This window comes from Bufo bufo, chromosome 6 (genome assembly GCF_905171765.1).
Source record: "Bufo bufo chromosome 6, aBufBuf1.1, whole genome shotgun sequence".
In the NCBI taxonomy this organism is placed as follows: domain Eukaryota; kingdom Metazoa; phylum Chordata; class Amphibia; order Anura; family Bufonidae; genus Bufo; species Bufo bufo.
Window position 1 is genome coordinate 261,623,262 of NC_053394.1, and position 15,987 is coordinate 261,639,248.

Here is a 15,987-nt window from a genome sequence, read left to right on the forward strand (position 1 = left end):
CTCTTACTCGAGTGGAGGGGCTATGGTGGTGGTGGTGGTGTTGTCTTTGGGGGTGCACACAGCAGAGAGTGAGGAGGGTGCAGATACAGAGTATGAGGAGGGTGCAGAAGTGGAAGGCTGAGTGAGCCACTCAACCAACTCTGGTGTGTCCTGTCGCATGCACCTTCTGCAACTTCCCACTTAGGTCGGGCAGCCTGGTGCACCTGCCCGACCCCTACCACCCCTGCGGAATGGCCTGCCGCTTCCTCTGCCTGTCATTTTCAAAATGATCCTGTGACAAAGTCCCTTTAGAAGAGCAGTATTTGTGGAAGCAGGTATATCGCAGGCCTCAATCAATATTTGGTGGAAGCTGGTATATCAATCCTCTCTATCAGTATTTTGTGGAAACAGGTATATAGAACCCCTTAATGAGTATTTGCTGGAAGCTGGTATATCAAGCCCCTTAATCAATATTTGGTGGAAGCTGTTGCATCGCAGGCTTCAATCAATATTTGGTGGAATCCGGTATATCAATCCCCCCTATCAGTATTTTGTGGAAACAGGTATATAGAATGCCTTAATGAGTTTTTACTGGAAGGTGGTATATCAAACCCCTTAATCAATATTTGGTGGAAGCTGTTGTATCGTAGACCTCAATTGATATTTGATGGAAGCTGGTATATCAATCCCCTCTATCACTATTTTGTGGAAACAGGTATATAGAACCCATTAAGGCTACTTTCACACTAGCGTTCGGAGCGGGTCCGTCTGATGTTTCATCAGACGGATCCGCTCCTATAATGCAAACGCTTGCATCCGTTCAGAACGGATCCGTTTGCATAACAGTTTATTTCAGATCTGATTTTTCACTTCGGAAAACTCAGATCCGACAGTATATTCTAAACACAGAAGCGTTCCCATGGTGATGGGGACGCTTCAAGTTAGAATATACTGAGAACTGTGTACATGACTGCCCCAGCCAGTGCGGATTCAAAGTATTGTGATCAGTGCGGCCTCTCCCCCCCCCATCATTGGTGGCAGCGGAGAGTACCGATCGGAGTCCCAGTTTAAATCGCTGGGGCTCCGATCGGTTACCATGGCAGCCAGGACGCTATTGCAGTCTTGGCTGCCATGGTTACTTAGCAACAAATAGAATCATTATACTTACCTGAAGAGCTGCGATGTCTGTGACCGGCCGGGAGCTCCTCCTACTGGTAAAGTGACAGGTCTGTGCGGCGCATTGCCTATAGACCTGTCACTTACCAGTAGGAGGAGCTCCCGGCCGGTCACATAGATCGCAGCTCTTCAGGTAAGTATAATGCTGCTATTTGTTGCTAAGTAACCATGGCAGCCAAGACTGCAATAGCGTCTTGGCTGACATGGTAACCGATCGGAGCCCCAGCGATTTAAACTGGGACTCCGATCAGTACTCTCCGCTGCCACCAATGATGGGGGGGGGGAGAGGCCGCACTGATCACAATACTTTGAATCCGCACTGGCCACCAATGAATAGAGGGAGGGGGAGGCCGCACTGCTCATATTTAATACTGGGGAGGGAGGGAGGGGGAGACCGCACTGCTCATATTTAATACTGGGGAGGGAGGGGGAGACCGCACTGCTCATATTTAATACTGGGGAGGGAGGGAGGGGGAGACCGCACTGGTCATATTTAATATCCGCACTGGCCACCGATGAATATAGAGGGAGGGGGCCGCACTGGTTACAATTAATACTGGGGAGGGAGGGGGGGCCCGCACTGGCCACCAATAAGTTAAATACAGGAGGGGGGGGGTCTGCCCCCTGCTGCCTGGCAGCACCTGCCAGGCAACAGGGGGCAGTCATGTACACAGTTCTCAGTATATTCTAACTTGAAGCGTCCCCATCACCATGGGAACGCCTCTGTGTTAGAATATACTGTCGGATTTGAGTTTCACGATGTAACTCAAATCCGATGGTATATTCTAACATAGAGGCGTTCCCATGGTGATGGGGACGCTTCAAGTTAAAATATACCATCGGATTGGAGAAAACTCCGATCTGATGGTATAATCCTGAATTTACATTGAAAGTCAATGGGGGACGGATCCGTTTGAAATTGCACCATATTGTGTCAATGTCAAACGGATCCGTCCCCATTGACTTGCATTGTAAGTCTGGACGGATCCGTTTGGCTCCGCACGGCCAGGCGGACACGAAAACGCTGCAAGCTGCGTTCGGGTGTCCGCCTGCTGAGCGGAGCGGAGGCCAAACGGTGCCAAACTGATGCATTCTGAGCGGATCCGCATCCACTCAGAATGCATTGGGGCAGTACGGATCCGTTCGGGGCCGCTTGTGAAAGCCTTCAAACGGAACTCACAAGCGGAGCCCCGAACGCTAGTGTGAAAGTAGCCTAATGAGTATTTGCTGGAAGCCAGTATATAAAATCCCTTAATCACTATTTGGTACAAGCCGGTGTATTGCAGTCCTCAATCAATATTTTGTGGAAGCCGGTGTATCACACCCCTCAATCAATATTTTGTGGAAGCCGGTGTATCACACCCCTCAATCAATATTTTGTGGAAGCAGGTATATCGCACCCCTTAATCAGTTTTTTTGGGGGCAACAGGTATATCACACCAGTTGCAATTAGTTATTCCAATAGCGTTTGTCCCTCTATCTAGCTGCGCTATCTCAGCAGAACCGCACACAACTGCTGCACAATACAAATGCACTATAATATACTTTCTATGTTAGAAGGTATATTATAGGTATATCACACCCCTCATTGAAGATACAACAAAAAAGAAGCACGGAAGGTCACCCCACAAATAATTGTGGCACTCGGTGACCAGAACACACTTGGGTAACAATAGGTGCTCGGCGGCACCAAAAAAGGTAACCAGGTGGTCCTACCGCTCTGATGAGATGCTCCTGCCTAGCGACTATATAGGGCTTTATAGGGCGCATTAATTCCAGGGTTAGGTTTCTGACTGTGCTTGGTCACGGGGGTCCGTGATCAGGTCACCTAGGCCAGTGTAGGTTCCCTAGGGCATCACTATGGCTAAATAGCCTAGTGTCCCTAACCCTGTGTTTGGCAACTGCCTCTAGCTACGGTGTACGTTCATCATCTAACACCGGTGAGGCAATCGCTGTACCAAGGAGTATCTCATCAGAGCGGTAGGACCACCAGGTTACCATTTTTGGTGCCGCCGAGCACCTATTGTTACCTAAGTGTGTTCTGGTCACCGAGTGCCACAATTATTTGTGGGGTGACCTTCCGTGCTTCTTTTTTATTGTATTTTCCATGTATGTTTTCTATTTATCTTGGGGCCAATTTTCTATGAATAGATTATTAAAAGTTAAGTTTTAAATTGATCACTTATCTCAATTTTCTGTATGACTCAGGTGGTCTACATATATCACACCCCTCAATCAGATTTTTTTGGGGGGCAACAGGTATATCACACCAGTTGCAATTAGTTATTCCAATAGCGTTTGTCCCTCTATCTAGCTGCGGTATCTCAGCAGAACCGTACACAACTGCTGCACAATACAAATGCACTATAATATACTTTATATGTTAGAAAGTATATTATAAGTATATCACACCCCTCAGTATGTCACACCTATTGATAGCACACCTATACCAGTCCTTAAAAGGACTTTTGTGGCCCTATTAGCTAAGATTTGGTGTCCCTAAGATTCTGTCCCTGCTCCACACAGTAACCTCTCCCTACACTGGCAAAAAACAGAATGTAAAATGGCTGCCAGATCGGGTTTATTTATAGGGTAGGGGGTGTGTCCATGTGCTGAAACGTCTCAATTGGCTGTCCTGTCCCACCTGATGGATGCGTCATGGGTCAAAGTTTGGCACAATAAAAAAAGAATATGGCGCCGGCGGACATCGCCATATGTTCCACGAACGAGCAAAGTGCACAGCGAAAAGACCGCTGCGAATAGGTAATCAGTATCTGATCTGTAGGGGTCGGACACCTAGGACCTCCGCCGATCAGCTGTCTGAGAAGGCATCTGCACTCCTGCGAGGGGCGGGGCCTTCTCCATGCTCAGTAATCACAGCGTTGCACATTGTACCGCAGGTGTGCTTGTTATCGCAGCTTAGCCCCATTCACTTCTATGTGGCTGAGATGCACCTAGGCCACATGACTGATGAATGTGTCATCACTGGCCTAGAAAAAGCAGCCGCGACACCACATGATATTTACTGCAGTGATAAATACTTATTGTTAGTAGTTCAATGCTTCAGTAAACTTTCTATAAACATCTACCAAATCTGGAACATTCCAGTAGAAAAGATGAAAAATTCTCTAAAATGTCATGATGCCAAAGTGTCCCAGTCTTCCTACAAAACCAGACACAGAAGCATACAGATTCGGCTTCTCTAAGTTTCATAATGTGCTTTCATATGAGTTGATACAAATGTACACGGCTTTCTTATTATCTCTAGAATCTTGAATCGTGCATGGAACTATAATCACAAAAAATGAACAAACCAACAAAATACAATGCCAAACGCCTGCTGTTCTAATGATGGCCACATGTTGGCACAGAAACATGAATTCCTACGTTCATTCATCTGAGTGACAGACATATTGCTCAGTGCTTGTTAAAGTGAAGTAAAATAAGAGACTGCATGTACAAAAATCTATTGCTGCTGCATATTAAACCAAGAAAACTCTGTGAAACAATATAAAGAGAACATATAGAGACAGCTATACTTGTATACAGGATATAACAATTATCAGTTAGGCCTGCTTCACACTGCCGGCAGTAGTTCCAGCAGACAAGAGCCTGCCAGAGCTCCCTGGATCCGGCATTGCAATGACCATCGTTGAATGCTTGCCGTCTCCGTTTTAATAGTTTGGAGACATGTTCAAATGAGGCAAAAGTGTCCTCATTTTAAGAAAAAAGGATAGACTATATTTTTTAAGGAAGGCAAGATCGTTTAATGTTAGATGCTAGAAATGTTTTACCAGATGGTAATGGCAAGCAGTATTTTTTATTTTTTTGCGCTAGTCTGTTGGAGGGGTAGTGAGGGAGTAACGGATGGGAATAAATTGTGTACATTGATTTATAAAAAAGATAAAACTGGAGCACATTTACCCCAGTTCGATGAAGTTCTCGTGAAAAGGATTCGGGGGAAGTTTAGTGTTATTAGCAGTAATTAATTCCAGCCCCTTTATAAATTGGTTGAAAGACAAAGGAGTCATTTTAGTGAGCGTTATCTTCAGATGAAATATAGTAATGATCATTATAAGAGGTCTTTTCTGCCCATGGCTATTGTTCTGTGTAGAATAAGGCTTTGCGATTAGGAGGATTACAGGATATTGACTGATGTTAGGGAGTTTTATGATAGGGGAAGTGAGGTCTATTGATTATTTGTTTTAATATTTATGTACTTAGACTATTTTATTACTGTGCTGTAAGATTATAACTTGCTTGTGTGCTAAGATGCTGCTATGATGACACTGTTATTTCCCATGGGATTAATAAAGTTTATCTTATCTTATCTAGAAGTTGCACTCTGGTTTAGATCAAATTTATTTTTAAAACTTTGGTCTCCAGCCCTTATTCCCACCCTCAGAAAGCCGAGAAGTTGTTTTGGAAGTGGACTAGAGCATGCATACTGCAGCTCTATGTAACAATACTGGTGTTATGGTTTCAACTAGGCTCAATCACTCATCCCCACTGACTAGAAACTTACTGAACCCCGAATGCAACTACTGCCGCAACTGTATGGAGGAGTATACACAGACCTATTACTTGTTTAGGTGTGTGAGTATTCACAGATTTTTTGCATGATAGGTTTTTAATTTTATCGTATTATAGTTTTAATTATACTGCATTGTCCTTTGTATATTTACTACAGGGGTGGGGAAGACGTGAGAGAAACAAAACCCCAGAGGAGCAGTCCATTGATAATACTGAGATAGCATAGTGGAAAACTAGTGCTCTAATTTAGTCACCATTCCTGCCTGGTCTTCTTGTTGGTGTGAAAGAGAGTGTTAAGTAGAACTCTGCCTACTAATAATGCAGAAATAGAGTAAGTTAAAGACTAGCTAAATATAAGTCCCTTAAGGGTCACTGAGTTTTCATGAAATTTTTAATATGTCCAGGGGTGGACTGGCCATAGGCCCAACTGGGATGATTCCTGTTTAGCCGATGTCCAGTGGACCATCCAAACCTTATCCCATCCTCAGAATGCAATACAGTTGAATACTGCAGTAGAGCATGGGAGCTGTTCACTCTCATAGGCCTCAGGCCTACTCTAGTAGGGAACATTACTGGGGGCACTGTGGGGACATTACTGAGGGCACTTTGGGGATATTACCAGGGGTAATGTTGGGGACATTACTGGGTGTACTATGGGAGACATTACTGGGGGCACTGTGGGAGACATTTTTTGCACTGTTGGCACATTACTGATAGTAATGTGGGGATATTACTAGGGATAATGTGGAGGATTTTACTGGAGATATTGTGGGGACATTACTAGGGATTAGTGATGATTGAGCACCCCGATGCTTGGGTGCTCTGCCCGAGCACATCGGGGTGCTCTACCGAGCACCCGAGCCCTATAGAAGTCAATGGGAGGACCCGATCATTAAACCAGGCACCACCTGCTCTGAAGAGGGGAGAGTGCCTGGTTCATAGGAAAAGGTCAGAAATTGATGGAAACACCACCAAAATGGGTCGGGGACAGCATGGGGAGGATGTCTGGATGCATCTTGGATTACAATGTCGCTGCTGGTAACGATGTTGCCCAAGTTGTACGCCACTTTTACAGACTAACCATAAAACTCACAAAACCGAAGATAAAAGGGATTTTAGATGAAAAATTGTTAGGAAACATTCTTTCCTGTATATTTACTTTTATATAAAGAGCAAGTTCAGACAAAAACTTTCGTGATTTTCGGAACTGGGGCCATGACTAAGAGGGACGGCCGGTGGTTTCGATTGTGTTGACCGGACTCTTGGATGATCAAATTGAACTCATTGGAAGAGGAACAGCCGGTGGCATCCGTATTGTACCTGTAGAGGTGAAATTCTTGCACCGGCGCAAGCCGAACCACAGCCCGGACACAGAAAGGATTGACAGATTGATACCTATTTCGCGAATCTGTGGTGGTGGTGCATGGCCATTTTGAGCGTGTGTATTGAGTCGATTTGTGTGGTTCATTCCGATAACCAAAGACACTCCTCCGTGCTAATTAGTTACGTGACCCCCGGTGATTACGATTGTGTTGACCAGACTATCATCTGATGATAATCTGATGATAATGAACTTGGAAGCTGACCGTGTAAAAAATTGTAGGTGAGGGCTTGCTGCCGCTTTGTTAACTCTAGATAACTTCTAAGCTGATCGCACATCTCCGTGATGTTGACGATCTATTCGGATGTCTGCTCTATCAACTTTCGATGATCTTTTTTTTCGCCTATCATTGTGACCATGAGTAATGGGGAATCAGGGTTCGCTTCCGGAGAGGGAGCCTGAGGGATGGCCACGGCTACCACTTCCAAGAAAGGCAGGCGGGGGTGTGCAAATTTCCCGGTACCGACTCAGGGAGGTAGTGACGATATATAACAATACAGGACACTTAAGAGAGCCTGTCATTGGAACGAGTACAAAAAAATTACAGGGAATGTCAAAGGTATTTAGGATGAGGAAACGTTCTACAGGAAAGGTAAAGTATGATTGATGGCCTGCTGGTGACCCACTAAAACATTAGGGGTGAGGGTCTTCAGCTGAGCTGATCATCTAAAACATTATGGGTGAGGGCCTGCTGGTGAGCTGACCATCTAAAACATAATGGATGAGGGCCTGCTGGTGAGCTGACCATCTAAAACATTATGGGTGAGGGCCTGCTGGTGAGCTGACCATCTAAAACATTATGGGCGAGGGCCTGCTGGTGAGCTGACCATCTAAAACATTATGGGTGAGGGCCTGCTGGGGAGCTGATCATCTAAAACATTATGGGTGAGGGCCTGCTGGTGAGCTGACCATTCGAAAAATTATATGAGAAGGCATCATATACGTGATGGACGAGGAGGAGGAGGATGAGAAAAGAAAGATTCAACCATATACCCTTTTTTGTGGCGGAAGGGGTGCATGGGAATACAGAGTATTCAGTACATTCTAAACAACACATTTAAAGTGCCTTTATGTTCAGTCGTGGCTTTCCTCTGGTGGAGTGGAGAAGTCAGGGGCAATCCAGGTCTTGTTCATTTTTATAAGAGTCAACCTGTCAGCATTTTCAGTTGACAGCCAGATACGCTTATCTGTTATAATGCCACCAGCAGCACTAAATACCCGATCAGACAAAACGCTGGCGGCAGGTCAGGCCATCACCTCCAAGGCGTAGAGCGCCAGTTCGTGCCACGTGTCCAGCTTGGACACCCAGTAGTTGTAAGGCACTGAGGGATGACTGAGGACACTGACACTGTCTGCTATGTACTCCTTTACCATCTTCCAAAACGTATCCCTCCTTGTGACACCAGGACGTGCATCATGTTGAGGGTGCTGGCGGGGTGTCATAAAACTGTCCCAGGCCTTGGAGAGTGTTGCCCTGCCTTTGCTGGAAGTGCTGTGTGTTCCCCTTGTCTCCCCACCTCGGTTGCCCAAGGAAGTACGGACTCTGCTGCCAGCGCTGTCAGATGGAAATTTTTGCAGCAATCTGTCAACAATGAACTTCTGGTATAGCACCATTTTGCTTGTCCTCTCCACCGGAGGAATGAGAGATGAGAAGTTCTCTTTGTAGCGGGGTTCCAGAAGGGTGAACACCCAGTAATCCCTGTTATCTAAAATGCGTATAACACGGGGGTCACTGGAAAGGCAGCCTAACATGAAGTCAGCCATGTATGCCAGAGTACCAGTGGGCAAGACTTCGCTGTCGTCATCAGGAGGATGACTGTCCATCTCCTCATCCTCTTCCTCCTCTTCTGTCCACCCACGCTGAACAGATGGAATTAAAGTTACATGGCTACTACCCTGTGTAGCGGAGGCAACCGTCCCCTGCTCCTCCTCCTCTTTCTCCTCCAATACGCGCTGAGAAGACAAACTGAGGGTGTTCTGGCTATCACCCAGGGTCATGTCTTCTTCCCCCATTTCCAAGTCTTCCCCATGATCAGCGTCTGCCTTAATTGTGAGCAGCGAGCATTTGAGTAGACACAGAAGTGGGATGGTTACACTGACAATAGCGTTATCGCCGCTCACCATCTGTGTCGATTCCTCAAAGTTTCTTAACACCTCACAAAGGTCAGACATCCATGCCCACTCCTCGCTTGTGAAGAGCGGAAGCTGACTGGAAAGACGACGACCGTGCTGCAGCTGGTATTCCATTACTGCCCTTTGCTGATCCCAAAGCCTGGTCAACATGTGTAACGTGGAGTTCCAGCGCGTGCTCACGTCGCACAACAGCCGGTGATCTGGCAATTTCAAGCGCTGCTGCAGCGTCAACAGACCAGCTGAAGCTGTTGATGACTTGTGGAAATGTACACACACGCGGCGCACCTTCGCCAGTAGCTCAGGCAAATTGGGGTAGGTTTTCAGAAACCGCTGAACCACTAAGTTAAAGACGTGGGCTAGGCATGGTATGTGTGTGAGCTTGCCGAGCTCCAAAGCCGCCACCAAGTTACGCCCATTATCACACACAACCATGCCTGGTTGCAGGTTGAGTGTCGAGAGCCACAGCTCAGTCTGGTCTCTTATCCCCTGCCACAGCTCTGCGGCGGTGTGCTGTTTATCCCCTAAGCATATCATCTTCAGCACGGCCTGTTGACGCATCCCCACAGCAGTGCTACACTGCTTCCAGCTACCAGCTGATAGCTGACTGGTGCTGCACACGGAGAATTCGGAGGTGGAAGTGAAGGAGGATGCGGAGCCACTTACATAGGTGCTGGCGGTAACCCTGATGGAAGTAGGGCCCGCAATCCTGGGCGTCGGTAGCACCTGTGCTATCCCAGGGTACAAGTCTCTCCCAGCCTCCACAACGTTCCCCCAGTGTGCCATCAGGGAAATGTAGCGTCCCTGACCACAAGCACTTGTCCATGTGTCAGTGGTTAGGTGGACCTTAGCAGTAACTGCGTTGGTCAGGGCACGGGTGATGTTAGCAGACACATGCTGGTGTAAGGTGGGGACGGCACACCGGGAAAAATAGTGGCGGCTGGGGACTGAGTACCGAGGGACGGCCACCGACATCAGGCCGCGAAAGGCCTCGGTGTCCACAAGCCTAAATGGCAACATTTCAACCGCCAGTAACTTAGAAAGTTGGGCGGTTAGTGCCATGTCCTGTGGGTGGGTGGCTGGGTATTTGCGCTTGCGTTCAAATGCCTGGGGTAAAGACATTTGGATGCTGCGCTGGGACAGGGAAGTGGATGTGGTCGCTGATGGTGCTTGCGACGGTACAGGTGCAGCACGGGAGGCATCCGGGCCTGCGTCTTCGACAGGCGATTGGTCGTCACCCAACATAGGGGAAGAGGAGGCAGTGGTGTGACCCGCGGACACAGATTGTGGACCCAGGCGTTCCTCCCACTTATTGCGCTGCTTGGCTGCCATGTGTCGGATCATGCTGGTGGTGGTGAGGTTGCTACTGTTCACACCTCGACTCATTTTGGTGTGGCACAGGTTGCAAACTACTATTCTTTTGTCGTCTGCACTTTCCGCAAAAAAGCGCCATACCGCTGAACACCTACCCCTTGGCAAGGGAGATTTCCGCAAGGGGGTGCTCCGTGGAACACTTGCGGGCCTGTTTGGCGTGGCCCGCCTTCTCCCTGTTGCTACCCCACTGCCTCTTCCAGCCTGTTGCGGTGCTGCAGATCGCTCCCCTCGGGACTGCTGTCCTCGCTCGCATTTCTGCCTTCCCATGTTGGGTCAGTGACCTCATTGTCCACCAAGTCCTCTTCAACTTCCCCACTCCGATCATCCTCCTTTATTTGCTGACCACAACACAACTTCAGTGATTGACAACGGTATATCATCCTCTTCATCAACCTCTGCAGACAGTAATTGTGGTTGACTTAATGGCAACTGTGTCTCGTCATCATCCACCTCCTTAAACACATCATCTTGTGAGTGTGAAGGCTAGAGGTTGAGAATCAGGGCACAAGATCTCATGTCACTCTTCAAAAGTGCTTGAGGAGAGGGCCAAAGTAAGTGATGGGGGTGAATTAGCTCCTCGGAACATCCGAGTACCGGATCGCTTGTTTGGCCAGACTCTACATGATGGGAGGAAGGATGATCAGGGTGAGGATTGTGTTGTTGACCAGACTGTTGGCTACTGAGACTGGACTTAGTGGAAGACAGGGTGGTGCTTAACCCAGTGGAAGCATTATCTGCTGCAATCCAACCGACCACCTGGTCGCACTGGTCTGACTTCAAGAGTGTTGTCTTGCTACGCCCTGCAAACTGGGACATGAAGCTAGGTATCGTGGATGACTGTTTTCTTGTGCTCTGGCAGCAGGCACAGTTGCAATGCACCCTGAGCCATGGCCTCTGCGTGAACCATCAGAATCACGTCCACTTCCCCGTCCCTTAATACTCGCCTTCTTCATATTGACACTGGATGTCACTGATATTTGGATTAAATATAGGCCTCACACACTGTCTAGAAATAAGTGTAGATTTGCTTCTCACTGGTCGTCACAGCAAGCAGAGTTTGAACAATACAGAAACTGACTGTAACTGCAATTTGGATTAAATATAGGCGTCACACACGGCCTAGATATCAGTGCTGATTTGCTTCTCACTGGTCACAGCAAGCAGAGTTTGTAGAATACAGAAAATGAATGTCACTAACGGTCGCCCTGACACAAAAAAATAATTCCCCCAAAATAAATTTTGCTGCCACCTCTAACAATAGTCCTTAAAGGGACTTTTTGGTCTCTGAAAGGTTTGAGATCAAATTCGTTCTACACTCGCTCTGTCCCTTCCTAACAGCAGCTCTCCCTGACTCGCAATGGGCTGAACCCGCGTGACCAGGTGCTATATAGCACCCGATGACGTGTTACAGCCAGCCAATCACTGTAATGCCAGTAGAAAACATGTCTAATGGCATTACAGTGATGGCAATACTTACCAGCATGTTTATTGGCTGCTTAGAAGGCGCCAAACGTCCGGGGAGGAGACTCGAGCATGACGCTCAAGCACATGTGGTACTCGGCAGAGTGCTCGGATCTGCCGACCATAGCGATGCTCGAGCCAAACCAGTACTCGGCCGAGCATGCTCGATCATCACTACTAGGGATATTGTGGGGACATTACTAGGGATATTGTGGGGACATTACTAGGGATATTGTGGGGACATTACTAGGGATATTGTGGGGACATTACTAGGGATATTGTGGGGACATTACTAGGGATATTGTGGGGACATTACTAGGGATATTGTGGGGGACATAACTAGGGGTAGTGTGGAAGACATTACTGGGGGCACTGTAGGGGATATTACAGGGGGACAGTACTGGGAACACTTTGGGGGCATTATTGGAATAATGTGACTGACCTGAATAATAAAGGTAACAGGTCAATTCCAACCTATCTGGAATTATTTTCCAGCTTCCCACTACATTGTATGCAATAGTAAATGGTGCCATTAGAAAGTACAACTTGTTCCCTCAAAACATAAGCCCTCAATTGTCTATGTGAACAGAAAAATAAAAAAAAGTTATGGCTCCGGGAAGGCGGAGTTAAAAAAAAAAGAAGCAAAAATGGAAAAACGTCTGGGGCTGAAAGGGTTGAATTCCAAGTCTGTCCCTGGAATTTCCATAGCAACTTATAAAAGTTTTGAACGGTGGGGGCCTGAGTGCTGAGAGTCTGAGACCCCCACAGATTTCTAGACCAAGGAGAGATAATGGCTCACATATCATGTTCTTTCCTCGCTGCAGGAGAGGGAGTGAGATGGACTCAATACAAAGTCCATGGACCCATCTGGATTCAGTCCCCTGCTGTGAGGAAAGAAAGCATTATACCCAAGCGATTCTCTCTCTTCCTTGTAGCAATCAGTGTGGGTCTCACCACTCAGACCCCACTGATCAAAACTTTTGATACATCTCTATGACACATAAGCAGTACCCCAGACAGTACATCAGCAGGTGTGGTATGGTTGGCAATAGGAATGTGACTAACCACGGGTCTTTGTGCCTTAATACCAAGTGGCCAAGCTGCTGTGGACCTCTTCAGACACTGTGCTGCTGCACCCAAGGACTTATTTGCTGCTACAACTGCCACATTGTACTATGTGCAGCACACTAGGAAAACAGAGCTTATCAGCCATCTTGGATGCCACTGCCAAAAGCACTGCTGACCCTCCTCTTGAGCGGCAAAATGCTGCTTTATATGATGGAAACAGCAGGAAGCAGAGGAAAGAAACTGCATCTATAGGGGGCTGCCCCAGGAGGACTGAGCACGACCGAGCCTGTGGAACTACAGCTTGTAGCTCTGCAGTCCTATCAGCAAGCTGCCTAAAGTCAAGCAGATTATAAGAGGCTGACTGTGCCTAGAGCGAAGAACAATGTGTCAATGAATTTGCAAAGATTTTTGCCTGACTTACCATACCTGTTGTGTGTTCTGGGATGGCAGAGAGACGAGCCAGGCTGAACTGGTCACTCATGTGCTGGCGCAACAATCCTGAAGTTTTGCAGTTTATGGAGCAGCAATGGGTCGCCATAGAGTCCGCCGGTCACCATTATCATCACTCCGATCTGTACCCACTGAGACAGCAGGCACAGCTTCAGTTTCCACTCCAGTGACCAGTCTGGGGGCTATGCCAAAGTCAGGGCAGTCCTCCCACCACCAATGTCATAACCATCAGCCTGGTGTTCAATATCAGTGACAGGCCTCAACGTGCTCCAGCTCAGCCCTGGAGTTTGCCTCCAGAACAGTAGCAACCTTACCAGGAGGCATATTTCACTAGATCGCCAGAGATCTAACTGCCAGCACCAATGGAGACAGAGGTTTTTCATCCTTGAACACTAGCTAATTTCTATTTCAAGAAGCATTCAACAAAAGTATCCATTATCTAGGACTATAACAAACCTGAGCCACAACATGCTCTGGGATCTGTGATACTGGGACTTTTTGCCAACACAGAGCTGCAGACTCAGGTTTTGTTTCCCTTGATACAGAACTAAATGACTCTAACGCAGTTGAGCTCTATAGCCATGGTTCATTTAGATAGATTAAATAGGTTACCACAAAGCCTCTACAAAGACTGCCACTTGGGACCTTAAGTTATATCCCCTGTGAGGAATATGGATTAATATTTACTGTCAGCCTTGTCCCCACACCCCACCATTTGCTGAAAGATAGCAGAGGTAGTGAACTCCACAGAAGGGCCCTGCTTCAAAGCCGCAGCCAGATAGCAGAAAACTCCTAGCAGGTCACATTTGGTTAAATTTTACACCTCCATTCAGACAGCACGGATCCTGCAGGAAAACCTCCCTGCAGGGGTTCTAACCCATTTCCCAGTTCAATAGAATCTAGCATACAGCATGGAACTGGTGATTTATAAGGAATTATGAATCGCTCAGCCATCGCAGGCGCAAACCGAATACATATTTGTGTCTCGGTGGCCACGATGAACATGCCGGAACCCAGGCGGATCAATTGGGCCCAGAACCACCTCTCTACGACATTCTGGTCTGAAGCTATGAACCCTAAAGGGTTTTGTGGGTCATTTAATGCCAGCCCAGAAGGGGGGAGTGGACCCTTTCCAGAGGAGGGGCCGGCTACAGTTTAAAAGGCTTGTGCCAGCAAGTGGGCATGTATTTTTCTGAAAGGGGGTCACATCGTGCAAATGTGTTTGGAGAGACCTGGAAACCAGCTGTCATCACTGCCCTCCATGTGAATACAGCAAAAGAACATTCATCTACCCGGTAACTGACTTGTACTCTGTGTAATCCTGTTTGTACCATATTACCTATATTTGTAACCTCATACCACTGTATATAGTCTTAGTGTATATTGTGTTATCTAGTGTGCCCTTAAGGCGATTAAATATATAATTTAATCTTGTGCTGTCTTGTATCTCGATCACGAATTCCCACGTCCATGTTTCGGCCTAGTTATAAGCTACTGCGGGTTGGTTTCTCACCCTATATAATCCCGTTAGCGGACCGGGCTTATATCAAACGAGAAGCTTGTGGCAGATTACCCGGGCTGAGAAGGCGCTGTTTCGCTGCGGTAATGAAAAGGCCCTCTCAGCTTGTTGCCTCTCTGTTCCCATGTGGACAGGAGGTGTCTGTGTAAACTATACCAAGCTAACCTTACATGCTCCTCCAAGGGGGCGTAACGTCACGTCTTGGTAACCAGAGACCATACCATGTCTCGTGTGATTGACGTAGTTGACGTCAAGCGGGCACAAGGGGTGGTATCCGTCACATCCCCATTGTAGTTAGATTTGGCCTAGGACTTTGAAATGTATATGTATGTGCTCATGTGCCACAGTAATGGGAGGTGAGGGAGCCATCTGAGATTTGTATCTTTAGACATTTCCTGCCATCTACCAGGAAAGGGTCCAAGTACAACACAAAGCCTTTTTGCAAGGGGGCATGGACTACTCCAGACCTTGGGGTATCTACAATGTTTGGTTTATAATGCAATGTTATGTTAAATTTTGGCATGCAATGTAATGTTTGCACTTTACACCAGCAGGTCGGATATGGTTGGCAATGGTTATGGGACTAACCATCACATTTCCCCCTCTTGGTATGAGTGGGCTGGTCCTACTTCCTCTTAAGATAGGGCAGAGCTAGATGAGTAAGTGAGGAGTGAGGGACCATGCCCATCTCATCCTCTATAGGGACTCAGGAGGCAGAGACCCAACTCCATCTGTGAGGAACACTGCTCCAGAGAGACTGCAATGTCCACAACTACAGATAATCCTCAAATCTACAGCTTTTACAGTCATCAGAGTGATCAGCAACTACACAGACCCTTCTGCAGGTGAAGGCAAACACGTTAAGACACCCATCACCATAGCTCAGTTCAGGCAGACTCCAAACGCCTGCATTCCA